This window comes from Homalodisca vitripennis, chromosome 3, assembly GCF_021130785.1.
Source record: "Homalodisca vitripennis isolate AUS2020 chromosome 3, UT_GWSS_2.1, whole genome shotgun sequence".
Lineage (NCBI taxonomy): Eukaryota > Metazoa > Arthropoda > Insecta > Hemiptera > Cicadellidae > Homalodisca > Homalodisca vitripennis.
Genome location: NC_060209.1, coordinates 72,170,756 through 72,198,671, shown reverse-complemented (window position 1 = coordinate 72,198,671; position 27,916 = coordinate 72,170,756).

Genomic DNA, 27,916 nt, shown 5'->3' with positions numbered 1-27,916 from the left:
ATCAGTTAGAAACTATTAAATACTGCATAAGTTTCATACTGTGAAGGTAAGTTGGCTAAAATTAATGCAAAACATAACTCTTATATTTATAATAGCTATACACTGTGAAACCATTCACTACAGATATAATTGTGTCCACAGTAAGCTCCGACTTCACGTAGTACTAAAATGTTTTTGTCTTTATTCCTGGGATTATAGGATACTCAGGATGGGTTTGGATAGGACCTACCCATCGTCTAGGCTGCTTGTTGTCGAGATCCCATAGGAGGGATAATGGTCACTATATCTCAGTCTTGGAAGAAGGGATACCAGCTCTCTTCCAGTCTCTCCAGTCAAAACGGACAGGAGAGAGCACGTATTGAAAGGAAAATTTTCAGAAAATCTACCAGAGATAATAATTTCCTATACTGCATAATGCTACTAGAGGAGAGGCCGAGACCGATCTTATGCTTAGAAATCCAAGTCGCAAAATCGTCTGCAGAAACGATATTCCTAGTCATTTTCAGAGCCAGCGATCATCAAATATAGTATTCCCTCATGACCAGACTTAGGGAGCTCCTTCCACTTCAACAATCATCATCCACAACACACTTGACATATCTATCCACACTTCCACTCCTATACATCGCAACATTGGCGGTTCAGTGACGTTCTGATTCTAAACGTACATATGTAGGTTGCCCATATGTAAGTTACATATCGTTTTTACTTTACTCAGTGTAAATTTAACTGGAAAGGTTTAACCAACAGGTTGCGAACCTTTCTTATGCAGACTAATAATGCAGTGCTGAGGTTTATGGTCAGGTATTACCGCAAACCATCGATTGTGCGGGTAATTAACTATTGCCTAATCCATGATCAATCAGACCATCGGGAGTTTCGGCGCTAATCCAACCAAATCTGATAATCAGTTGCAGATTCCAGTGCTGATTTATAGTGCTACCCATGCTTGGTTGGATATCACTATTATTTAATTATTTTGTCTACTGAAATGAGGTCTTGTAAGTAATGTACTTAACAGTAGACTTTTAAAATTCCTCTAAAAAAGAGAAAAATGTCTTAAATGTATTTTATCATTTTCTCAAACAAGTCTATCTTTCTTGAGAAGTATAAAATCTAGGAATAAAAACATCAAACATGTTTCATACGTTTATTTATCTGGAACAGAACAGTAAAACTAGAAACTGAATTAGTAAAATAAATAACTCTAGGAACCTTTAGTTATTTGTTGACGTTGATATATGCAATAATTCATTATAATTTTAAGGAATTACTAAAAGAAAGTTTTGATATTTGAAGAAAGTATTAGAATTTATTTTGGAATTATTTAGTAGTTTTTAAAGTTATTTAGCTCTCACAGGCCAGCAGCATTATAAAGCCAACATCTAACAACGATTGGGAGCTGGCATAAATCTTCCAACAACCAAGAGTTGTGAAAGGAGAGAGCACTTATTGGCAGAAAATTTCCAGAAAATTTACCAGAGTCTACTGAATCAAACAACCTATAAGTAGTTCTAGAAATTTCTAATTCCTATAATCCACTTGTAAACAATTATGTATTATAAACTATCTTAGGCTATGTAACGTAAACAATTATTGCCTTTATCGTGAGAACATAGGCAGAAATAGACAATTCTGTTGGAACTAAAACCTTGCCCATATACAAAGAAAAATAAGACAATAGCAAAGAAACAAAAACCCCACCACTAGGACAACCTCAGCTTAAGTCCTGACCTTAGTTGTGACCTGCACCACATTCTACTGGAAATTTGTAGGTAAAATAGTAGAATTTCAATGGTTTAATAGTGATTTCTTTTAAAAATATATTTTTTTGATAACCCAAATCACAAATGGAGTGAATATGATCTGAATGTAGAAAGGAAGAAGTATGTGTTTATTATATATATTATAAGTATGTGTTAACAAAGTTGACAAAATACGGTTTAATAGCAATTATACAGGTTTATCCTGTCACGTTAAAATTAATAAAAGAATGATTCAACAAGAAAAATCTTCAATCCAACAGTTATAAAGCTCAATAGAATGGTCATCCTCAAACTCCAAGGCTATTAATTGTTCTAATGGCGGCAATAAGTACCCCTAAGAGGCTCGGGCTGTGCCAAAGCCAGCAGCCTTCTTAATCGGCATTAGAGTATGCCGAATATCTGTAGTTCCAACTAAGTAAAGAAGAGTACAAGAAAATCTACTTATACAATATTTGTATACAAATTAAATATAAAGTAACCTGTTACTTGTTTATTAATCAAATACATTAAAATCCGTAGGAAATGTTCAGCATACTACTAGTAACAATTTGATTATACGTACAGTTTTTATTTTCCTTCTCTCACAATTGGGGAAGTAGTCAATTAAAATCTTTCGCACCTTAGCTATCCCTTAAAACATTTATGACATTACAACCTAAATTCAACGCTGATAAGAAAACAATTGATGTTTTTTTTTCTTTTGTAAAATTGTGATTGATTTAACATTGGAGTCAAATAAACATAAACAAACTTTGTATCCAAGCTTTGATTCCAATGGTGTCAAGAATGACAGAAGTGGCTTTTATAAATTCAGAAAAGTCAAGAGTACTCATACTGCGTGTCGAGTGTTCGGTAACAAAGCACAAGCAAGAGAGGTGACATGATATGTACGAGTGTGTGAGAACACCTTTACTCCTCTTCACAGTTGCCACCTTATCACCCTCTTGAGGATTATTGTACACACGATCCATTCACTGTACCTTGAATAATGTGATTAGAATTTTATTTTGTTGAGAAAAACTATGCGGGTAGTAATTTCAATAGCGAAGTAATTTTTATTTCATTCCTCTAGTTTTCTGATACCCATTTCAATTAATCATAGATTACAATAAATGAGGTTTGGGATAATATTGCTGTTTTTTATGGATATCGAAAATTAAAATAAGTAAAATAATTCTAGAATTGTATACTTGTATGCAATAGTAGAGCCATACTTAGCTAATGACTCATTACAAGCTATGATTGTTTGCAATGACACTCGGGTACTTAGTGTTAGTAAATTGTTTTTATTGATTTATATTTTTAACTATTAAGTATTTAAGATACATTAGATACGGATTTTTCAAAATCAGTCGTAGCTAATATTGAATAAACAGGATTTGTATTAGTAGACGCTCTCAGACTCTACAGATAAAATTGTGGAAATAAAGATTTCCTTATTTCTCTGCATCCTTAATAAAACTAGGTACATACATGTTCGCTTCCGCTTTACGGAAAAGGATAGTTATTATATTCCCTCCTTTTGCACTACAAATTCGTTACCAAAATAAATAGAAGTAGATTATATATATATATATATATAATTGTATCTCTAAACTATTCAAATTATCAAATCACAGGAACGAAAAAGTACGATGATGAAGTAATTTATATATTTAGGTTCTAAAACCCAATATAATGCATCAATGTTACTTTTGTATTTATTTCTCAAGATCTCCTTTATGCATTTTCCATGTAATAACTTTTCTCCAGGTTTTGCATTTAAACATTATAATTATACAATTTTCATGGATTTTAAACTGTTAATATTAAATGCAATGTAATATTTCTCTTATTTACCAAATAATATAATCCTCATATAGAGAGTAAAAATAATACCATATTTAAGAACATACAATATCAACACACCTTTATGCTATGACTTATACAAATAACATTATAAAATAGAGTATTAGCTTCCGATATCGATTATTACGTAGCGCAGTGGAATACCTTGCATTGTAACATGGTAACACGTGCCATTACTGTGCTCCATCAGGACTTCTCATAAACCGATCAGACCTCAATCTACTGCACATTGCCAGGCGATATGTGCAGTGATAGATCTTGCATCAATTTTATATTCATAATGTTAATAATTCTAAAATTTATTATTTTATGTTCAATCCTATTAAGGTAATAAATACAGACAAATACGTTATTTGAGAATAAACTCCGTAATCATGCTTAGAATATCTTAAAAATATTGAAAACTAATCCATAAATTTAAGGAAAATCCAACGATAGTTTCTCTGCATTTTTAGAGTAATTAACCAAACAAAACAAACTGACAAAATTTAAATGGATCCCTATGAATCCGTGATGTTCCAAAGAGGAAAACAACATAGACCTACTTGACAAAGGTAAACTCTTTTTAAGTTCATCACTTTGAATTCATAGTTCTGTCAGATAACTTAACTGAATGCAAAGAAAATTGCTTACTCCAACTGAAATTTCAGGGTCTTAAGGTAGAAAATATAAAAAATGTAATCAGACCAAAATATAAACAGCTGTTGATAAAAATGTGAAATTTTTAAAGTACTCATGTGCATCAGTTAAAAGCTTTAGAGATTGAAGCCAAAATTACAGTTGGATGAAAGGTAGAATACGCCACACCAAGCGTCGCTTAACAGGCTTAACTGAGATTGTGTGAATTTTAAACTCGTATTACTCATTTTATTCTCGAAATGGCAGATGGACAGTCAGAAAAGAAAATCTTTCATGGTTGGAGATTGAACCATCATAGAGCAAGTTCTTCTCTGTGAAAAAAGGAAGTTTCATCCAAAACATATCTTGCTACATTATACATTCAAATTTTTATTATTAAGATAGGATCAATAGAAATGTAGGTAACAGTGTAGGTAAGCTAGGGAGATATTATAGCGCAAGAGTGCGCTGAAATCAAATCTTTCTCACTGACTTGTTAACATTGACTTTCTCTCTATTATTCTTCGTTTTACTCCATAAAACAGTCACATATTAAAATTGAATCTGATATTTCATTTCATTTACAAATGTGTTTATTCTTCTATTTTCTAATTGCTATCATGGTCGCCCATAATTTCAATAATAACATTTTGCACTATCATCAAACTCAATGTTGTTTACATAAAAGGAACATGGAAAATTAAAGTTATAATTAAGGTTAGTTCGTTTTAATTATATCATACAAACAGACAGATAAAATGATTTTTTTTTTGCAGCCCCTCGAGTGGCTTTGAACCAATTAAAATACAATCAAACTAAAAAAAAAAAACATTTTAAAATACAGACTCCAACAACTGTACCAAAATAAATGAACTAAAAGGAAAAAAATCATATTAATTTTCAACATGAAATTTCCTCACATTCAATAATACATAATTTTTTAAGGCGGTGCCAAAATGTTTAATATACTGCAAAGTAATTATTATATATTTATAAAAAATATGCAATTTGGAGAGATAGAAAGTGGTCATGTAAAACAAGCTTCAAGAAAATAGTTTTCTTAGAACACAGTTTTATGAATTAAATTGTGCCATTGAATTACTTTGTTGATAAGGCAGATTAAGTAACTGTACGTTCGTACTTTCATAGAGGGTGCAACCTATTGCAACCTATACATAAAAACGTAGTATAATAATATATATTGTACATCCATTGAACATAACGCCTAGTTCAGTGTATCTGTCAATATTAAACTTTCGAATGTATCTACTATGATGGTTCTAATCTAAAAGTTCTAAATCTCAAAGTTTCCTTCCATTTTTTTGCCATTAAAATTTCACTTAATGGACTAAAATAAAGGGTTAATGTTTATCATTTATAACCATAGGATTAATCATCTAATTAATGCATAATTTAAAATTTGGCACCGCTTTTAAGCCCTCACAAGTATTTTGATGAGATTGGTAGGAAATAATGTACCTTTTTGGTTCTAACCAGTTTACCATATTACTATATTGGTAAATATTATAGATAAACTGATGTTTATCTTATTTTTATAGAACATCGAAAGCTTTCGACCAGGATTTTCCAGTCGTGGTTGCAGACCGGAATATTCTCCCTTGCATAGTGTTAATTACTTTTCACACTAAATCTTCCATGGCTTTAAAAACCTCATACTATGTCTCATACTATGTCAACATAAGGATAATAACAAGTCATCAGAATAGCTAGTTCAAAAGCTAAAGTTGTTTTTATAAAAGTCTTTAATTTATAGTGGCACTTCAGTTAATGTTTCTTTTTACGTAACATTTGTCAATTAATTAGTTCATAAAAGTTTTTATGTTTATTATATTTGTCAAAATGTATAAATCATTTAAATGATGCCCCTCCTTTGTATCCTTTGTACACTTCTGAACGTGGTATATAAACTACGCGTTGTTATAAGGTTGTAAATAATTACCTTCAATTTCGTCCATTTCAATACTAAATGTTTTTATTTGAATTGGGATTCAGAATGGATGCAGTAACACTAGTTAAAATTGAGTGACAACGACATTTCTGCTGAAAGTGAAAACCCAGACTCTTTGTACACAAGAAGGTCACAGTTTCAAGTGCTTGTCAAATACAAATCTGTTCCTCTCCATTGTGGCGTAGCGTGATGTGTACTTTAGTTGGTCCTTAGAATTGTTCTACATATTGCTATATTTATTTATTTTATTCACCAACGGCATACACCATTTTACACTATTACAATAAAAAAAAGATGGCCAACAAGTGTAACAAGATTAAAAATAAGTATTAATAATTAAATTATGAATAAATTATGTGAGACAACTATTATATAATAATGGAGTTCATGCAAAGAAGGAAAGCAACAACTACTATACTATGCAAGCGAAAACAAGAATTTAATTGTAAAATAATTAGGAAAATAACTTTGGAAAAAATAACAATAAGTTAACAGTATAAAAATAAGTAGAGAAAACAAGCAAATATATATATATATATATATATATATATATATATATATAAAATAATAATGTAACGATATAACAATAGACAAAGATAACAAGGAATAAATATGTATGAACAATAACAACGTAAACTAAATGACAAGCTAACAACAAAATAAATTATAAAAGTAGCACATTGGAGGATGAAGCAACACTGATCAGGCTTTCATCAGCAGCAGCACGCCGAACCGCACCCAGGGCTGCAACAAAGAGGTCGACTGAAGAGCCAATGTTGTTCCCGAAACGCATGAGTCTAGGTATGGGACTAAATCGAAGATAGTTGGTCCCAGCATGGTCAGGCTCGAAGAGGCGCTGATGTCTGGTGGTTCTGGCAGGAACGCGGAAGTTGATTGTAAGAAGGGGCTGCTGACTTGGTTATTGAGAAGCTTGGAAAGGAAGATACAATCAGCCACCCTCCTCCTGCGCTCAAGACTCAGAATACCATAAGCAGCTGACACCTCATTGACTGGAACTTCACGAAAGTTAAATCCCGCACGACATCCCAGGAACCTGATGAAACGTCTTTGCACCGACTGGAGATGATGAATCTGGCAGAGCTGATATGGAGACCAAACTACAGAGGCATACTCAAGTAACTGGCGGACAAGGGACTTGTAGAGAATCGTAGAGGAATGGGTATTCAAGCCATGTTTTGAAGAACGAAGACCAAACCAAGCATACGAGAGGCCCTGGCGCAGATTTGACTGATGTGGGGACCAAACTCAAAAGAAGAGTCGATAAGAACACCAAGGTCCTTGATGGTATTGCATCTCTCCACCCGGTCGCCATCGAGAAAATAGTCGGCTACCACTGGATTTAATTTCCTATTGAACGTTATCAACTTGGTCTTGGAAGGATTCACAGTCATATCATTCACGACACCAGTCAAAAACATCGTCAAGAGTATCCTGCAGAGACTGGCAATCATTTTGAGATGCAACTTCCACGAACAGCTTGATGTCGTCCGCAAAGAGAAGAAAGGGGACATTGATGGCATGCTTAATATTATTGATAAAGATTGAAAACAAGAATGGTCCAAGGTGAGACCCCTGTGGAACACCAAAACTTGCAGTAAAGCTAGTTGAGACGCCAGCACCAAGGCGCACGGCAAGTTGACGATCGGTAAGGTAGCTGCTGAACCATTGCAACATTGTGCCAGAAAACCCATAGTCCTGTAGCTTCGCAAGAAGATGACGATGGTTGATCTTATCGAATGCCTTGCTAAAGTCTATATAAACGGTATCAACTTGATTTCTGCGGCTGAAGGCCTCCATCACCAAGTACTGGAGAGATATAAGCAGTGGTGTATTGCCGAATTTAGCTGTGCCGGAGCGACCATGGTGTAGTTTAATAGGTGTGCTACCGCGCAGATTCCCCCGCCCCCCTCGCATAGGTCGGTCACGTGTCGTCAGCTTGGCGTTCCGACGGGCGGCGTTACATTTGCAGACTTCCACTTAAACTGTCGTTTTACCCACTTAAACTAGATCGATTGTAATAAATGTTATATACTTCTTGTTCATTATTAAATACACTTTTATAACAGTAGTTATTTCATGGTGAAAACTGTAATATAAATATATTATACTTACACCATGGGAGCGGCGAGTTGCTGGGTATAGCAATAAAAATCTTGTTGATTATTAATAAAAGACATTTTATTCGTAAACTAGGCTAACACAAATTGTAATGACAAACAATAAGCTATGATTTTAGACATACATTGAAAAATTTACTGTGCTGTCGTGGTAATACATTATTGTAGCCTGAAAAAAATTTCGTAAAAAATGCATTGTAAAAAACTATTAAATATTGTAAAAAGTTTTTTATTTTTACATATTTTAAACGGTAACACAAACATGAATATTGTGCGATAACCTCTAAAGTATGTACCAAAATTCCTCTCCTTTCCATTTCCCATTTTCTTACTATACCATTCCTTTCCAGTACTCGCCATTAAAACCAAATCCTTCAAAGGCACTGGTGAACACCGTTTAAAAAACTGTCTCAGCTTTTTGATCAGAAAGATCGACTAAGTCCAAAAATAAAGTACTTGGTGGTTTATCCTTGCAAAATTCACATTTTAAATATACAATGAGGACGGATTTAGAACTAATGGTTGTGGATTCATCAAAGATTATTGACAGTTTTCCATAAATTTCCTTTATTTCATTCAAAATGCGCATTTCATTTCCTTTGAAATATGATCTATTATTTCGACCCGCGCTATACCTTGAATAAAGGCCTACGCCCATAAATATCCACACCATTTAGTTTTTGTAGCTCAAGCAATCCGAAATGGTCGCTGTACGGACGGGTCGTTTAGAGCAATAAAATATCCGATTTAAACACGGCCTTAGTTGAATCGAGCTGAGCTTGATTCATTTGGTCAATTACTTGTGGCATCGAAATGTTTGTTTGATTTTTCAATATTTTTTTGAGCGATTTGGTGAGCTTTCGACTGTTTATGTTCAATAATCCTTTTCCTCAAAGATTTGAGTTGATTTGTTCTATTTGAGCCATAAAAACAAACTTTGTACGAACGCCACTCATAAGAAAGCGAAACATGTTTCTTTTTTTGTAGATTCCCTAATTACCGACTTCAAAACAAATTTTACAGACTTCTTTACCTTCCTTTGAGTTTATCCAAGGAAAAGTCGCCTTCTGTCACTCCCACATATCTGCTCAAACTTCCTTTTCATTAGGCTCAGGCTCAGCGAGGTTACTTATTTTAATTTTAACTTTTGGATTTGATGATCCAGGAACTGGATTTGAGTCAGTCATATTAGGGGCACTAAAAAATGAAAAACTTAGTGATAGGCTTTCACAAATGTTTATATAGAGGACTCAACTCAAACAAACTAACAGTATATACGGTACGCTGTTTGAACTCAGTCCACTACGACTATGACTTTCGGTGATAACAGCTTAATACAAGTACTCACAACAACATAGAGACCGGGAACGCGAATAACAAGTCTCGACTTGTCTGTGTAAGTATACACTTCCTGCAGTCAGTAGGAGATGGACGGGCGGGGTGGTGTGGCACACCTGTCATGGGAGGGGGAGAGGGTGAGTGAGAGAGCATCCTGATTATCAAGGCGCTAGTTTGCGAGTTACAAGAGTTGTCTATTGCACAGCGCCTACAATTACCTTTGATACCACTCTACGGACATATAAGTGATGCGGGTTTGTTCTGGTCTTTTTATTATCCAGCGACTCGTCAGCCGTCTACCACTTTTTACAGGCGGGTGGCGCTCCAGTTCACAGCTCCGGCTCTAGATGCTATGCGGAGCGACGCTCCGCTTCTTAAAGCTGTGCCGGAGCGCCGCTCCAGACCGCTCCGGCCCCACTACATCACTGGATATAAGGTTTGTCAAGGTGGAGCGACCGGAGGTGAAACCGTGTTGCTCATCAATAATAACTTGTTTAAATATAGGCTGAACCATATCTAAAACGAGGCTCTCAAAAACCTTACTATGGACGGATTGTATGACTATGGGCCTGTAATTGGTAACATCACGACTATCACCAGATTTGAATATTGGGACTACAAATCCAACTTTCAATGTTGAGGGGAAGATACCAGTAGATAGGCTGAGATTGAACAAGTGATTGATTTGAGGGACCAGTTCAGAATGACAACTTGAGTACTGCTGGGGGGATGTTATCAGGACCGCTGCCCTTGGTAGAATCCAAGAGGACGAACTTCCTTTCAACGTCTTCAAGAGTGACTGCACATTCAGATATGATGAATGGAGTGTAAAAATTGGGCACAAGCAGCTCATCTTGAGACACAGTGGAGTAGGCCGACGAGAATTAGTCAACAAACAGCTCGCACATCTCATCAGAGCAGAAAGCCTCAGTAGCGCCATGTTTAAGGGAGCTTGGCATGGAAGACGTCCGATTGAGGCCCTTAACAAAGCTCCAGAAGATTTTTACATTAGATGAAATGGTAGTATTGACATGATTGATGTAGCTCGAACGACAGTCCCTGGAGACAGATCTGCGAATGGTGCAAAAGTTATTATAGTCGACAAGGTCAAAGGATTTCTTGAACTTCTTGTGTAGAGTCTTCTTGAGAATTACAAGCTCCCTAAGCTCCTTTGAGAACCAATTGGAAAAGACATAACAGCCAACAGGCTTCCATGGAGAGTGATATTCAACAAGTTCACTAAGCTGTGTGCAAAAGTTGGAGAACAGAAGATTGACGTCAGTGCAATCATAGTCGAGCTGAATGGCACCAAGCTGGAGATCATTTTTAACCTGCACTAGGTTACATCTTTGAATGTTCCGAATGAAGGTAGGACGCTCAGGACACCCAAGTGACGGTAACGAAATATTAACGGAGACAAACAAACTAGGTTGGCATGGTTCTTGGGCTAGAAGAGGCTCTTCGGCACGTGACACGGTAAAGATATCAGGAGATCCGAGTATCAAGTCAAGTTGAACTCCTCTGTCATTAGCTACACTGCTAAGCTGACATACGCCAAGATGTGAAGCTAAGTCCAAGATGACGTTGGCAGAAGGAGAAGCAGTAGAAGGATCGGGATGAATCCAATTGAAACCAGGCAAATTGAAGTCGCCAGCAATTAATACGAGGTCAGAGTTGTGGTGGACGGACAATATGGATACGTGGACTACATTTCCTTTACGATGATGGAACATATTAATTATGAAAAGGCTTTTTTCTTTTTAAAATAAATGGGATCTCAAGAAAATGTATCCGGGCAGGTATTACTTTCATTGTGTCACTCTCAACAAAAGATAGAAAACAGTCAAGGGCTACGTGAGTGCCATTTTCTCATAAAATTGATGGCAGGTGGGCCAATGTATTAACAGCTACTGATTCTGGTTCCATTGAAGGCTAACAGTTCCCTAATTTCCTTTGTAGAGTACAACTTATACAGTTTGATCTTCCATCCATCCGGCTTTACTTTTCCTGTCACTCAGCCTCACCCTCAATAGGAGTGTCCAGAACCCAGTAAATTACCACCAAATGGCGTGTATCTGGTTATATGAGTATATTGCTACGAAGATATGCCTAATATCCAGGATATATATTTCACTCTTTACAAGTTTTGAACTTAGCATTGGTTCAGTAACATAGCTACAGGTACATTGTAATTATACTGAACGTGCAAATGTATAGTTCATATTGATCAATTATTTAGTATTTCCAAACATGTCCTACTAAGAAGAGTTCAACGCCGAGAAGATATATGCCCTGATACGGTCACCGATGAAATTGCTTACGTAAAGAACATCGCAAAGAACAAAGAAAACTGTCCGTCGTGACTGACTAGGCAGTAGGTTAAGGGAGCTGCCAAAACAATAGTCCCCGTCGTGATTGATACTGGCAGTAGGCAAGGAGACGTGTGAAAACAATAATCCCTGTCGTCACGGAATAGGCAGTAGGCTATGGGACCTTCCAAAACAATAATCCATGTCTTCACTTAATAGGAAGTAGGCTAGGAGACCTTCCAAAACAATAATCCCTGTCTTCACTGAATAGGCAGTAGGCTAGGAGACATGCCAGAAAAATAATACCTGTCGTCACTGGATAAGCAATAGGCTAGGGGATCTGCTAAAAACAGTACTCGCTAAACCAGTACTCCCTGTCGTCACTGAATAGGCAGTAGGCTGGGAGGTCTGCAGAAACAAAATACCCTGCCCGTCATAGACTTATTTGGCAGTAGGCATAGGGGCCTGCCAATACAAAACTTTCCGTTGATTTAAATAAGTTTTCTGTAAATATGTAAATATATGGTATCTATATTTGCCGGCCTCCCCGTGGCGAGACTGGATACGTTGCATGTTTAGCATTGACTAAGTAACGACCAAACTACAGTTTCATGAACAATAAGTTATTAGCAATGAATTTGACACAAGTATATACGCAACTAAATACGCGAAGTTGCACACGAGGTGGGAGAACAATATTGACCACAGTTGCTGTTAATGTGTCTCCATGTTTACCAACCTCCCCGTGGCGAGACTAAATACATCATGCTAAATTTGAAACCATTGATGAACTAATGGGCAAACACAGGTATTAATAGCCATTACGAGTAATACCAATCAATTCACAGGTACTAACCAGTAAATATATCTAATTATAAACGATATTGTTCAACAAAGTGGTTTCCAAAAGCAATATTAACCATCGATTGCTCTAAATCTATTTCAGATTTTGCCGGCCTCTCCGTAATGAGGTTGGATATATCATGATCAGGTAAGAAACATTGGGCAACCAATTTGAAACATCAAAAATCTTACTTCAAATCGCTATTCAGTAGTTTTATTTATTTAAATGGCCTATATTTTTCTCATCAATTACCCATCGTTTTTAATTGAAGAGAGATTTGATAAGCCGTCTTTTACTCCTAGATTTCTCGACACTGACTTTCTCTAATTCAATTATTATATTAAGTTATATTTGCCGACTTGCCCGTGACAAGACCAGTACATGATGCTAAATTAAGATTTATTTCTTAACCAACAGGCAAATAGAATTCCAGGCCTAATCAGTACAATTCCCAATAAGCTGCCAACCCCTTGTGAAGCTGAATAAATCATCAGCTAACCAACGGGATGGTACTTACTTTTTTCACCTATAGCTATTAGGAATAAATCTTATTACAACCACAAACATTTCTTAACAATTAAATATATTTATACGCAAGAAAGTCTCAATAGCTGTATATTATAATGTCGAGCTATATTTGCTGACCTAGTTTCTGAAAATACAATTGTCTTCCGAGACAATTTCACCAATACTCTCAACATAACCTACAGAGACAATTGTCATATATCATTTAGAGCAATAAAGTTCCAAGTGTTTGTTGGTGTTCCATTCAAGTTTGTGTGTTTATTGTACTTGTATATATTCGCGAAACCTAAGAATAAGTTTTATCACATCTTTATGTACATAACTTTCTGTTTGTTGAAAACCACCGGTTGAAAAACGATACGGTATGTATAAGTTCCAGGTAAACTAACACTCCGATTTCAATCAATAACAAATTATGTTTATCTCCGAATTTGACCAACACCCCACTTAGGGGCCTGAGCCGAAGGCGAGTCCCAAATTATAATAGACAACCGCTTCATAAACCTTGAAATTGAGGTTTTTTCCTTTTTTGGTATGCATGACCATATATTATTGTTTAGCTATGTGCTAGTATTTTATGTTTTCCAACACCAACACATTGCAATGACGGGTTTTCAGGTACATCTTTGAAAATACCTATTGAAGAAAAAAATCATATACTATGTAACTGAGAACAATGCATTATGTAAAAGTACTCATTGGTCATCTGTTAATCTATTTCAATAAAAGCGTGTATAATGAAAGTGAATTTCGTTAAATCCTCATAACTATGGTAATAAGTGTTTGTACGAATATGGTTTTAAAAATACTTATTTAAGCTTTATTATTGGAAGTTAAAAAATATTTGTTTAAAACATTTGTAAACTAATAAACCATAGCGGCCCTCAAAAGGATTGGATGAAATACTGTAATAAGAAGAATGTTTAATTTGGTTCTTGAATCTAAGCTACTTCTAACCCATTAGATACATAGTATATTGCTATACATTGTATTCAAACTAAAGTAGTGGTTAAATATTTAAAACTTAAATTTAAAATATTGTTTTTAGATAAAATGTAATAAAAACACAAATTAATGGAAGTGAAGTTTTTTTAAGACCTGCATATTAGAATATGTAACTCCCGTTCTTTGTAATAATAGTTTTCTGTTGTATTCATAGAATCAGTTTTTTGAAAAATTACATATGTAAACTGTTACAAGAACTTTTCACCAGGTCACTTCTTCCTGTTTTGTTTGAAGGTTATTTTTGACGATGGAAGGATTGTGAACGAAACAGGATTTTTCCGGACATTTGCCATCGTTTAGTGAAACAAGAAATCAGTAACACTAAGTTTCGAGATCTGCAATCTGATCTCTTCTTCAGGTATAACTAACCTAATACATAATTACAAACTAGGTTAAAATAAACAAATCATACCTAAGCGTTGTGGCACGCCTAAATCAGGAATCACAACCACCATGTTGTTTGTCAACTTCACTAACTCTAAAAACATGCACAATAAAAAAACTATACACAACACTAATCATTAAAACTGAACTACAGAATACAGGTCATAATAAGTCTGCATTCTTCTACTAAAACCACCACCTACGACTGACCAAAGGGCATTAGCCAATGGCAATGGTAACGGGAGGCAAAAACAAGATGGCGGAAATAAAAAGGAAGGGGGACAGGAATGGGCCCTTTTGTTATTGTTGGTTCATGCTAGATGGACTTCTTAAAACCATATTGTAACCCCGCATTGGTTTATTACAAATATCTGATCTGTTTGATACTTTTGGTTTTCTTTTTAGTTCATTTTTTTAGAATTGGCAACTAAAGCGGCCTAATCTCGACTTATGGTTAACTGATTGGTTGGTCTTGCAATTTAATGTATGTTGCCTGAATTAATTTCCTTTTGAAGAAATGTGGTTGAAGAAATCATTTTTTTTTTTTTTTTTTTTTTTTTTTTTTTTTTTTTTTTTTGCTTTCATGCATAATCTTTTCAACCAAGTACTGAAACTTTACATGGACATTTCTACGGTTTCTGGGATGCAAACATTTTCTAATTTCTACGTGTAAAACTGTTTTCGAGCCCGATATCAGTCACCCTCTTCATCATAGGTAAAACATAAATGTCTGCAAGATTTTTGAAATGAAATGAACTACAAACAGCTTTTGGACACTCCTAGCTGTACCTTTTTGATCCTCATCCAGTGAACGAGAACAGAGTTTATGATTAGCCAATGACTAAAATAACCTGGCCCAACGACTTCTTTCAGTGTGATAATTAGTCCGCAGAGGCCTCGTTATTGTTGTCAAATGCCGCTCTGGATGGGCCTGTGAGACAATTCACAGTAACTAAACTAAGATTTTGACTGACGGCCCCTAATAACAGTATACACTATCAAAAGAAATCTCATTATTTGAATTTATGCCACACACACGCATTACACTGTTGAGAGTCTTAAATTAATTTTTATCCCCTTTACAAAGTATAATAAAATGGAAAATCATTGGAAGACTGTATCCTCAAATGAATAGGGAGGCATTCGACGTTACAGCCAACAGCACCCTCAGTTCTATGGGATCCTGTTCGTCGACACGGCGAACATCATTCTTTTGTCCACAGAGATGCAGTTCGTCGTTACGACAAACAATAGACTGAATTCTACATAGATGCAGTTCGTCGTTACGACAAACAATAGCCTGAATATCACAGAGATGCAGTTCGTCGTTACGACAAACAATAGCCTGAATATCACAGAGATGCAGTTCGTCGTTACCACAAACAATAGACTGAATTCTACATAGATGCAGTTCGTCGTTACGACAAACAATAGCCTGAATATCACAGAGATGCAGTTCGTCGTTACGACAAACAATAGACTGAATTCTACATAGATGCAGTTCGTCGTTACGACAAACAATAGCCTGAATATCACAGAGATGCAGTTCGTCGTTACCACAAACAATAGACTGAATTCTACATAGATGCAGTTCGTCGTTACGACAAACAATAGCCTGAATATCACAGAGATGCAGTTCGTCGTTACGACAAACAATAGACTGAATTCTACATAGATGCAGTTCGTCGTTACGACAAACAACAGCCTGAATATCACAGAGATTCAGTTCGTCGTTACCACAAACAATAGACTGAATTCTACATAGATGCAGTTCGTCGTTACGACAAACAATAGCCTGAATATCACAGAGATTCAGTTCGTCGTTACCACAAACAATAGACTGAATTCTACATAGATGCAGTTCGTCGTTACGACAAACAATAGACTGAATTCCACAGAGATGCAGTTCGTCGTTTCGACAAACAATAGCCTGAATTCCACAGAGATGCAGTTCGTCGTTACGACAAACAATAGCCTGAAATCCACAGAGATGCAGTCCACCGTTACGGCGAACAGTACCCTGAGGTCAACAGAGAAGTTGTTCATCATTACATCCAACAGCATCCTGACGGCGCTGAGGAATCTATTTAAGTGGTGTAAAATTTTCTGTATCCGGAATGTTCATGTTGGTTATACCGCAAAAATTTGATTGTTGCATTTCATGTTTCTAGCACGTCTAGAAGATTTATATAATTTGTATATACAGTCCGTAGTATGAGTATATAAAAACATAGAAAAATTTTATATTGAACAACACCCTGTTGTTCAATATAGGCTAAGAAGCCTAGTTGAGATTACGAGGTAAAATTTGGTCAAAACCATACATATTTTTGATTGGGTCAGATTATAAAAGCTGAAAACCCGTTGATAAGATCGAAAACAATGTCTTTAAAGGTAATAACAATAAAAAGAAAAAGAAGACTAGATAACACTTATGAAGCACAAGAAGGACCTGGAAACCTTCATGCGATGAAGTGAGGCATGATGAAATATTATAAAGATGTAGTATACAGCTATAGGGTTTTCAAAAATTTTGTATTTTCTATGGTTTTGGCATACATATCTTTTTAACATATACGGATATTTCAATGATTTTGGTTCTGGTTTACTTGGCACAAACTTCCTCATACGTAATGCACAGGAAATACTCATACAAGGAGTTTTGTAAATAATTCAAAAGTTTAAAATGTGTTTTTGATATTTTATACAGAAATTAAAACTTTTTAATTTTTAATCTCCTGTACCGTAAATGATTGATTATAAAGTATTATTGATCAAAAGAATCAATTTAGATTGATATTTTCATTAATTTGTCATTTATATGTACTGATAGTTATAGTATTTAACATTTGGTAGATCGAGTCATCCGACTTCTCTCAGATATCATTCAGTATAAAAAATTGCAAATATACTCATACCAAATAAATTTTATCCATCGTCATACGCCAGACGTACTATTTTTTAGAAACAGTTTTAAAAATTAAGGTCATTACATTTGTACACAGTAACTCGAATAATAACAGATTAGTGTGTTCTGGATATTTCAATGTAATTTATTGGCGGAAAAAACTATCAACCTTCCACTATTATTACACTTAATTTCTGATATGTAAACCAATTACTTATACTGATTGAATGTAACGCTATGTTAAACTTTACGAGTGTAATTGTATTTATCCCAAAGCTTGCGAGAGATGCTTGTTTGCTCTATGTTAATTGGAATCTTCGACAGTATTTGACTACTGCTTTTGTAAATACAAACCAATAATGGAAATTATGTGACAGGATTAGTTTCTGAACATCGATACAGTTATTGTGACGCGTGTAGAGATTTTGTCCCGAAAACTTTTGGAAACTGAGTTTCACTAGACGTTTTAAGTATATGTGCCATACACTCCAAATATCAATAACAAATGTGTAATTTTTTTTATATTCATTGTGTTTATAATGGGGCACGTTTCTTTAAATAGTGTGAGAAATAGTACTACAGATATCTCTAAATCCCTTTCATTCAGATATGACCAAATAACATACAAAACCTTATTTTACTCAATTTCCAGTTCTTCCTTTCGTCAATGAAGATTTCAAATATAAGCGCTAAACGCCCGTTACTGTTACATTGTACTTCATAATGTAGTCAATGTGAGTCTTAAAAGACCCGATAGGAATAAAAAATTATCATACAGCTAATTTCTCTTCTAATACTGGTACTGCGTGGACGAGTCTGTCTAAGATTCCCCCTTCTTTCCTGCAGCTCCTGCACCAAACTAACCTAATGATTGAATATGCTATAACAGATATATTGATGCAATACTGTAATCAGTAAATTACCTAACATTACAGTTATGTGGTGGAAATTTGACTGTACATGGCAGTCACTAACTGACACTATATTAATTTACACCATGATACATATTGCATCGATTCAAATTCAAATTCAAAAACGTTTATTCAGAAAATATAATACAGATCATGCAGTTTTATTACAATTTATCCCCTCTAGCTTAGCTATAAATGTTGATAGATAACTATAAATGTTGTTGTTTTATAAAAACCTTAATACAAGCTCTGTTTTTAACATTATCTTAGCTGAAAGCAAGGAATATGAGATTAGTTTACTATTTATTCAGAATATTAAATTTAAAATCTTAGAACCAATAATATATTTCCTACTAGAATCACATTCTTTTCTAATAATTAGACTATAAAATGTTTTAATGATATAATATTAGTTTAAAGATTTTAGTGAAGATTTTGGTAAAAATATTGGTCAGCCAGTGATACAGTTCAAATCGTTTCCGAGAAGTCCAGACAGATAGACATAAATGAATTTTATTCAGCTCCGCGAGTGATTCTATAAACTAATTATAGTACAGGCAATATATTTAGAAAATATAATAGTTTGACAATAATTTCATTTCGTATATCTGAAACTGTTCATGATAGAACCACCAGAATCTTACCTTTCATGATTAAAATTATAAGAGCCCCACTTATTCCGTAACATATATTTCTGCAGCAATGGAAGAAGTGGAGAAGACGATCCACGGACCAGTATGTTTAAAGTCGGATCGTCTTTACAACATTCCTCCCTTATAATGACTTACTGACAAGATCACATTACTCTGACCAAGTAGGAATAATAATAGTTTTTGTTAAGGAGTTTTGTTAACTTCTGAATTTCCTTACAAATAAAGGAAAGTGATGTGCACGAATAAACTGACATGGATTTAACGACCGTCAATTTAATTTAATATTTATATTGACATTCTTGCTAAGAAAAACTTCTTTGGCATCAGCTGACTTAAATCTAGGAACAACTGACGCCTTATCAAATTCATTACGAATATATTTATCCTTCAATAACTTGGGGGACATGCAGAATATGGATTTAACGACCGTCAATTTAATTTAATATTTATGTTGACATTCTTGCTAAGAAAAACTTCTTTGGCATCAGCTGACTTAAATCTAGGAACAACTGACGCCTTATCAAATTCATTACGAATATATTTATCCTTCAATAACTTGGGGGACATGCAGAATATGGATTTAACGACCGTCAATTTAATTTAATATTTATGTTGACATTCTTGCTAAGAAAAACTTCTTCGGCATCAGCTGACTTAAATCTAGGAACAACTGACGCCTTATCAAATTCATTACGAATATATTTATCCTTCAATAACTTGGGGGACATGCAGAATATGGATTTAACGACCGTCAATTTAATTTAATATTTATGTTGACATTCTTGCTAAGAAAAACTTCTTCGGCATCAGCTGACTTAAATCTAGGAACAACTGACGCCTTATCAAATTCATTACGAATACATTTATCCTTCAATAACTTGGGGGACATGCAGAATGTTTATAATTTAATTATTTTCTAAAAAAATAAAAAACTAAAGTTAAATCTTAAGACCTTAGGTATCGGGATGACTTTATCAGTTACATGGAAGAAACACGTGGGGTTTGAGATCTGTGAGGCCGTAGTAATATATACAAAGTATCACAAAGTCGACTTAAATAAGTTTAATTGTGGCAAATAAAACCTACTAACACCAATTTTAGATGTTAAAATAAAAATTCTAGGTGCAAATACAATTTAACTTTTTACGTTACAGCAAAATAGAGTAATAATTAACTAAAATAATATCTTAGGGATAGGCCTTGTGTTTCAAATGTTATTTAGAATATTGCGTACGAACGTAATAAAAGCTTTTGCGGTAAGATATTCTTATTGATGTGCATATGAAAATCAAAATATGCAAACTGTTTTATAAATTGGTGTATTAAATTATAAAAATAAAAATAAGTAAAATATTCTTCTTTGCTGAATAATAGTATATTTAAGTAAGCGATGAGTGTTTACTAGTTATTCACTGAACAGTTCTAAAAGGTATTGTTAGCCACCAATGAAAATTTTTAAGAATGACGTAAAACATTCTATTCAGTAAAATTAACGAACCATCTAGTAGCGTGAGCTAAGTCACAAGAACATATCATAATTAATTATTAAATAGGTATGAAAGGAAACTAGTCATTATAAATTCAAATAATGTTCTTAATTGAACATATGCAACACAATATCCTATGTCAATGACAACCAGGTAATAATTCTTAGTATCTGCATACCGCTTTTAGGTTAAATACTTATATTGCTAAAACAAACAACTTGTTGCAGAAATTTTCTGTAAAAAATTTATATCATTTCAAATAAGATTTTTATATTATACAATGGTCAGGTAAATCTTTTTAATCTGAAATTATAGAAATAAGAATGCAAACATAATAATTACATTTTAAGAAGTATTTTGTTATTAGCATAAAATTTGAACTAGTAATTTCTTTAGTTAGAAATATATTTCTACTTTGATAGACTTTGTAAGCAAAGCTGTTTGGTGTACATTAACAACCATTTTATTGAATTCCTTCTTAAAGGTGCTTGCATTAAAACTATAGCTCCCCAGTTTATAAAAATTCAGTTATCGCATTCAAAAAATTGGCAATAGGCACCAGTTTTCATGTATTTCATATAAACAGATTCCATAAGCTATTTGAGCATTTTATCAATATTTTAAAACTACCCAGAAAACCAAAATAGAAAATAAATTTATAATTTTCATCCCAGACTTAAAATTTGTAGTAAATAAGTTATGAGTTTTTTAGAACATTTGTGTATTAGAATATATTTGTAAAATATATATATAAAATATATAAAAATAGAGAATTACATACGTTATATTTTAGCATGAATTCTATATATATATTTAGGAGGGATCGAATCCGTTTTCAGTCTTACTCTGCCCGTCCTCGTAGTTTACTGGCCTGTCCGATGATCTTATCAAACGGAATGAGGAGAGTCTATACAGTAAAGGTCGATAGTACTGATAAAAAGTGTAGCGGTCACTGACAGCATGTGTACCTGCGATATACCTAACTCAAATCCAAATTACGACGTCTTAAAATTTAGTTTTTAAACAATCATTTTAAACATTTAGTTTAAAAATAGTGATAAACATTTATTTAATGTTTATTTTTTACACAAAAAACAAACATATATGTGTATGTGTTTTGTGTATATTATAATCTAATTTTTCTCTAGATACAACAGTGCAGTTTTATAAACTCGCCGCTTATTAAGAGACATAATATAACTATTGAACGCAGTACATGTTTCAGTAACCCTAAATAGTTTTCAGCCAACTTAATTATTTTAAAGCGTTTTGCTCATATTCAATGTAAGCGTTATTGAAGTACAGATGAATATTTATTATAGGGTCTTTTTTGTTAGTCCATACCAAATAATTCAAACCTCCCTTTAGGTTTCAATGGGTTCTAATATTTCATTTCTTCCCAAACTTTTGTCATAAGAATTTCTATAACGTTATTTTGTTACATGATAGGCTTGTTTGCAATGAAAGAGCTGAGTCTCAGAAAAAAGGTCTTGAGATACTCATATCGATGTTTTCTTATCCGACCTGAGAATACAGATAGTAAATATGTGAAGTGCACCGCTTCAGAATATAGTAATCTAGAAATAATAAGAGAAATTTGAAATAAAATCGATACATCTTATTTGCATATGCTAAGTAAACAAACAGTTTGAATAAAATCTTTTAGCGGTTCCAAATCACGCCATGCGTTATTACTGCTGATGAAGTTCTAATTGATGTCAATTCTAATTTTTTTTTGCATATCAATATTTAAATTAATAGTAGTTACGAGATGAACCCTGAGATTGTGAACGTATTTTGTTCAATCAAATGATAAAAGTCCCCCTGATATCATTCGGACACTGTCCATTCTGCTGTCAAGAACCTGCAGCTTACACTCAGCCTGATTACTGAGGGTACTTTTGAAGTCGTTACCAAAAGTATATCCGAATTTGTTGCCTCTGTGTTTAATTTATAGGGCAATGCCCTCCCACCTGAAACATTACGGGACAACGCCAATATATAATTCTCACCCGAACTGAAAAGTAGTCTCTATAACTAAATATATAAAAAACGACGACAGGTAATTTTTGTTTATACGATAATGCCTCATCGTCTATCTACCCATAACAGCAAATAGAATAGAATAGAATAGAATAGAATAAACTTTATTTCTCATAAATATGCACACATTCCAACATATTCAATACAAATATACAACAAATATAAATGCAAACCAGCAAAATAATCCTGTGCATAGCACGCGATTACATAGTATATCAGTACTGGCTGACCTTGACACATTAACATTCATGCCACACATACATACATACATATACCGAGAAATAAAGTATTGGCCTCAAAGGCAAAGCCTGTTTTGAGGCATTTACATGATTCATAAAAATAAAAGAACTAGCAGTGATAGAACAACAATTATACATTTTCAAATATTATAACATAATCCTAAAACCCTCTTTCCAACAAAATTCAATTAGATTCATACTTGCAAGATAAAACAGATAAATCACACATACACTAATTATATAAAATAAACTATAAATTATAATCATCATTATGTCTACATCTATTTTAAACAAATACTATCCATTGTACAATTTCCTACACCCACACATACATTTCCCTATCAACCAACAATACAAAATTTCATACATAACTCACAATACAAAGACAAAATACTATTATTTCAGCATTAGTGTTTATTATTATAAACCATGGCCATTAACAGTACATATCCCTCCCACTAGTTTTGGACAATAAAACTGGACATCAAAACAGTACATAAAATACATTTAAAAACATTTAATGATATAATGATTTAAATCATCATACAGTTCGTTCAATTGCTATCGTTGTAGCAGTTCTCCTGAACAACGAGGTCAGGTTGATAATATCTACTTTAACTTCCCGGAAGTTATTACCTTGTTCAGCGATTAAAAAAAGAACTTGTTCATCACCATTGTACTTGCAGTCATTACTTACTATTCAAACTATTTTCTTTGTCGAAATGTTTCTTTGATATTTAGTAAAATAAAACCGATGAGAATCTTTTATTATGAATATTTATAAGTTGAATGGTTTCTTATTCGATGCTTTATATTTTTCTAATAATTAGTTCGCTGATTCTATTGCCGTGATGTCCACGTATTATACTGCAATTGTAAATGTTTACTTCAATCAAAAAGAGTATATTCCCTATCTTTGTAATCTACATTCCGTATTTCGGCTGGCATAGAAGTAATTGCTTTGTTGATCCGGTGAAGAAAATATATACGAGTATGATGGTCTGGAAATTCTATTTCGGTTTAAAAAGCGACTTCCTCTGCCCATTCTAATTTACTTCCTCTATGAGGCATTTCAGGTTCAGAGCATAGTATGTCAAATTTCACATTTCAACGACAGCGGAAAGTTAGAAAACTAAATATAGTTCTAATACGTATTGCAACAATATTTCAGCTTTTATAGGCACTAAAGTTTAAAGTGAATTTCAATTCTTGAACGCCTTCTTGTGATCACTTATAATAAAGTTGTAGCTGAATTTTCTGAAACAAATTAAAATAATGTAATGAGAATCATAAGCTTCTAGATGCGTTGAAATATACGAGAGACGAATAAATTAAAAGTATTTGTTTATTTAATTCATAATTATTGACTTGTTAAGATTTTTATCTCTTCTGTAAACTGAGACCTATTTTTTCTGTTAAGACAAAAGGTATGTAAAACGTTGGTGATTAGCTCTAGCTTATCTGTCACATTGTGTTTTACAACATCATGATGTAACGTATAACATCAACCTAACATCATCTGTCAATGTCTACCGCACGCCTGGCACTCGAGAAAAACTCCCTCCTTAACATGAGCACAATTTGACGAAAGAATAAATTTGTAAAAATAGTTAATTTCTTTAATGATCTGTAGGCTTTTTAACACATAAAATTATGGTTTCTTGGGATATAAATGTGAGTATAAATTAATGGACTTTGAACAATATATTGTATAGTTTATTGCTTAGTGGCTAATAACCGTGAACGTTTAATAGACAACAAATTGTTTTTGCTATACGAGTTGTTTAACTTTTAAGTGTTTGCATTAATCTTATAATATAAAATAACCAGAAAATGTTTATAACATCTAAATACAAACTTCAATACCATATATAGTAATTAAAAGTATTAAATCGCCTGTACAGAGATAATAATTGCACATTTATCTAATCAGCTTGGCGCACAATTTACGTTTTATAAAACCCTCAAAAATTTCTAAAATATACATTGAATTTCAAATCTGGTTTTTTTTAATCCACACGCACCAATGTAACGCAGGGTAAGTCAATGTGAAAGCCGGTAGTGCCAATAATTTCAATAACGGGTAACCCAAAAAAATATAGAGGTTCAGTTAAAGAAAAAATATAACTACTTCAGTAAAAGAAATTGTGGCACATTAAACACAAACGGGCATCAATAAAGGTTTTCTTTTCAACATATATATTAGTAGAGTAGAACAATTTGGAGTCATTAAACTTCTTAATAGTAACCTTTTACACTACAAAGTCTGTTTCAATTGTTTCTAAATCATTATACTAGGATAGCGTGGGGAAAACTTCACTTTGCAATACAAATTCAATAAAAATAATTTATTGGTTAGTCTTATTGATTAGCTCTTTAGCAAAATTCCGATTCCTGAAACAGTTAATTAAGGAAATTGAATCTCAAAAATAGTGGAATTGGCTGAAATATACTGTCAATGGATCCCTCTTTTATAACAAAACTTTCTAAGAACAGACGAAAACGCAATAACTACTGTCATTCGTAGTGGCAAACTGATACATATACGTTTGTGGTTATTCATTTACCTATACTTTTGATACGTAAATGGTGAATGGGCACTTTATTAGCACGGTAAAACAACTTTTGTAAATTTCTACAAACAATAAATGTCATATATACAAGAATAACATTTCCCGTGGAAATTTATGTTACTTTCATTATCATACAAGTTAAAAACAATAGACGTTTGCCGTTTTTGAACATGATGAGAACAACGAATACAAAAACCCATCACTAAATCTAAACACTAAACCTCACCATCATTCAATTAAAACGTTTGAGACATTGAATATATAAATTATTAATTATTAATCGTGCCATCTATATTAATATAATAATAGTATTAAATGTATTAGAAATATATAGTATAATATACATGTATAATACATGTATAATCTAATTAATAGTAATAAAGAAGATCGCACATTGCAGAGTTCATACTTTTACTGTCCTTAAAGGTGTACAAAGATTGTAATGACATTTTTATCAACGCTTAAATAAACAAGAATAACAAGTCTTGTAGGTTTTTGGGATTTCCAGATATTGAAATTGAAATGAGTTACAAACATAACTGTATTTAACATGGAAGATCTTGTCAACATATATCACTGACATTGTACTTACCTTTCAATTCTTGATACCGGTAATTTAACAAATAATTTAGTAAATACTATAACATTGGTTTGTTTGGTAACTCAAAATAGATTACAGCTCATTGTTTCCTCTAATAATGTAATTACATATTCATTCAGCTTGTTACGGTTATCTAAATTATACTGATTATCACTCCTGTCAAGTTAATTTGAAATTTGTTTTGCAATTTTCAAAGTAATATGACGCATCAGTAGAGTCTAAAAGGATGCCTTTAGTATCTACTCTTAAAGTTTCTCAGTTCGCCACAATGAGATTCTCTCTTTCGGGTACTTAAAGGATACCATTACTTAAAAATTATCTGTTCGGTGTTACCAATTGTCCAATTGCAGTGAGAACTCAAGCGTAGTATTTGGTAGAGGACTTAACTGCACCAAGTTCAGTAAACTGTGTAAAATATAAGACATCTTCCAGCACACCGGCTTTCAATGCCTGTTGTATCTCCGATACGACTGCTACGAAATTTTTCGACTCTTGTAAATTTTGCCGATTACTAAATATTATTTTATTCACTATGACCATTTCGGTTCAAATCTCTTAAACATAAACTTACAGATTTTCTATATTTTCCTGATTAGCCTTACAGAGTGCAATTAGTGATTAAACAGTACATCCGATCGTCTAATCCGTTAATGATAGTCCATAATAATTTTAGGATAATATTACAAACACAACATAAATATTTTTGACCTTATTATTGTTATTATTGTAATATTTTGACGTGACAACGTCTTAAATTAGGTTGCGGCTCGGAGTCATTCATGAAAAAAGTGTAACGCCCGGTAACGTTACGATGCCCGTCCAGTGGGTCCGCCGCACGGGATCCGCACGGGATAAAGCAGATAACTGTGGGTCCGCCGCACGGGATAAAGCAGATAACTATGTTTATTCGTGAAAATGTGGAGTGCTTAGATTCGTCATTTACAACAACTACAACAATAAAGGTAAATAATTGTACACTGATATTTCATTATCGTAAACTACGTATGATTGATTGATTAATTGTTAGATTGACACAAAAGTTGAGAAACTGAGTTTATAGGTTATGTCATACTATTGACAAATGTTGATAGTGTTAAGTAAATTATTAGTTTAAATCACTCTGCAATCAATCGTAATTCAGTCGATTGAGAAGAAACAGCGCGTATTGCTAGTCAAACATTTAAAATAACAAATTATAACCTCTAACCTGTCATAACAGTGCGACCAAACAAACGAACTAAACCGACCAATCACCACGCGCGGAGTTAGAATTTAACTGTGTTTAGCAAGAATTTCAAATTCCAATTTTAGTAAATGTTTTATTCAACTTTACCATTTACAATAACAAATTTTAATTAATTTCAAATTATGTACAATGTTTTAGTAAACAAAATATATTTCTATAGTTAAAATTTGTGCAATTCTTATTTTCATTCAATTCCTTGTTCCTATTGTGCAATTTAATAATATTCATATCAATAAATATTCTACCGAGAAAAAGACGTTGTCACGTAAAATCTTCGCCCGTAAAACCGACTTTACAGGCAACCATAATTTTTTTTGTCTAATTCTTCTCTTGTTGGGATGCAATGAAAAGACAGAAATAATGTACTACTTTTGTTCAATTTATTTTCCATTCATTTATATAAGGTATATGTAGAAGTTCATTTACAGTAAAGTTATAATACTGCAATTCTTTTGTTAGTTTTTAATTGACTATAACAAATAAAATTCCAAACTATTTTATATTTTTAGTT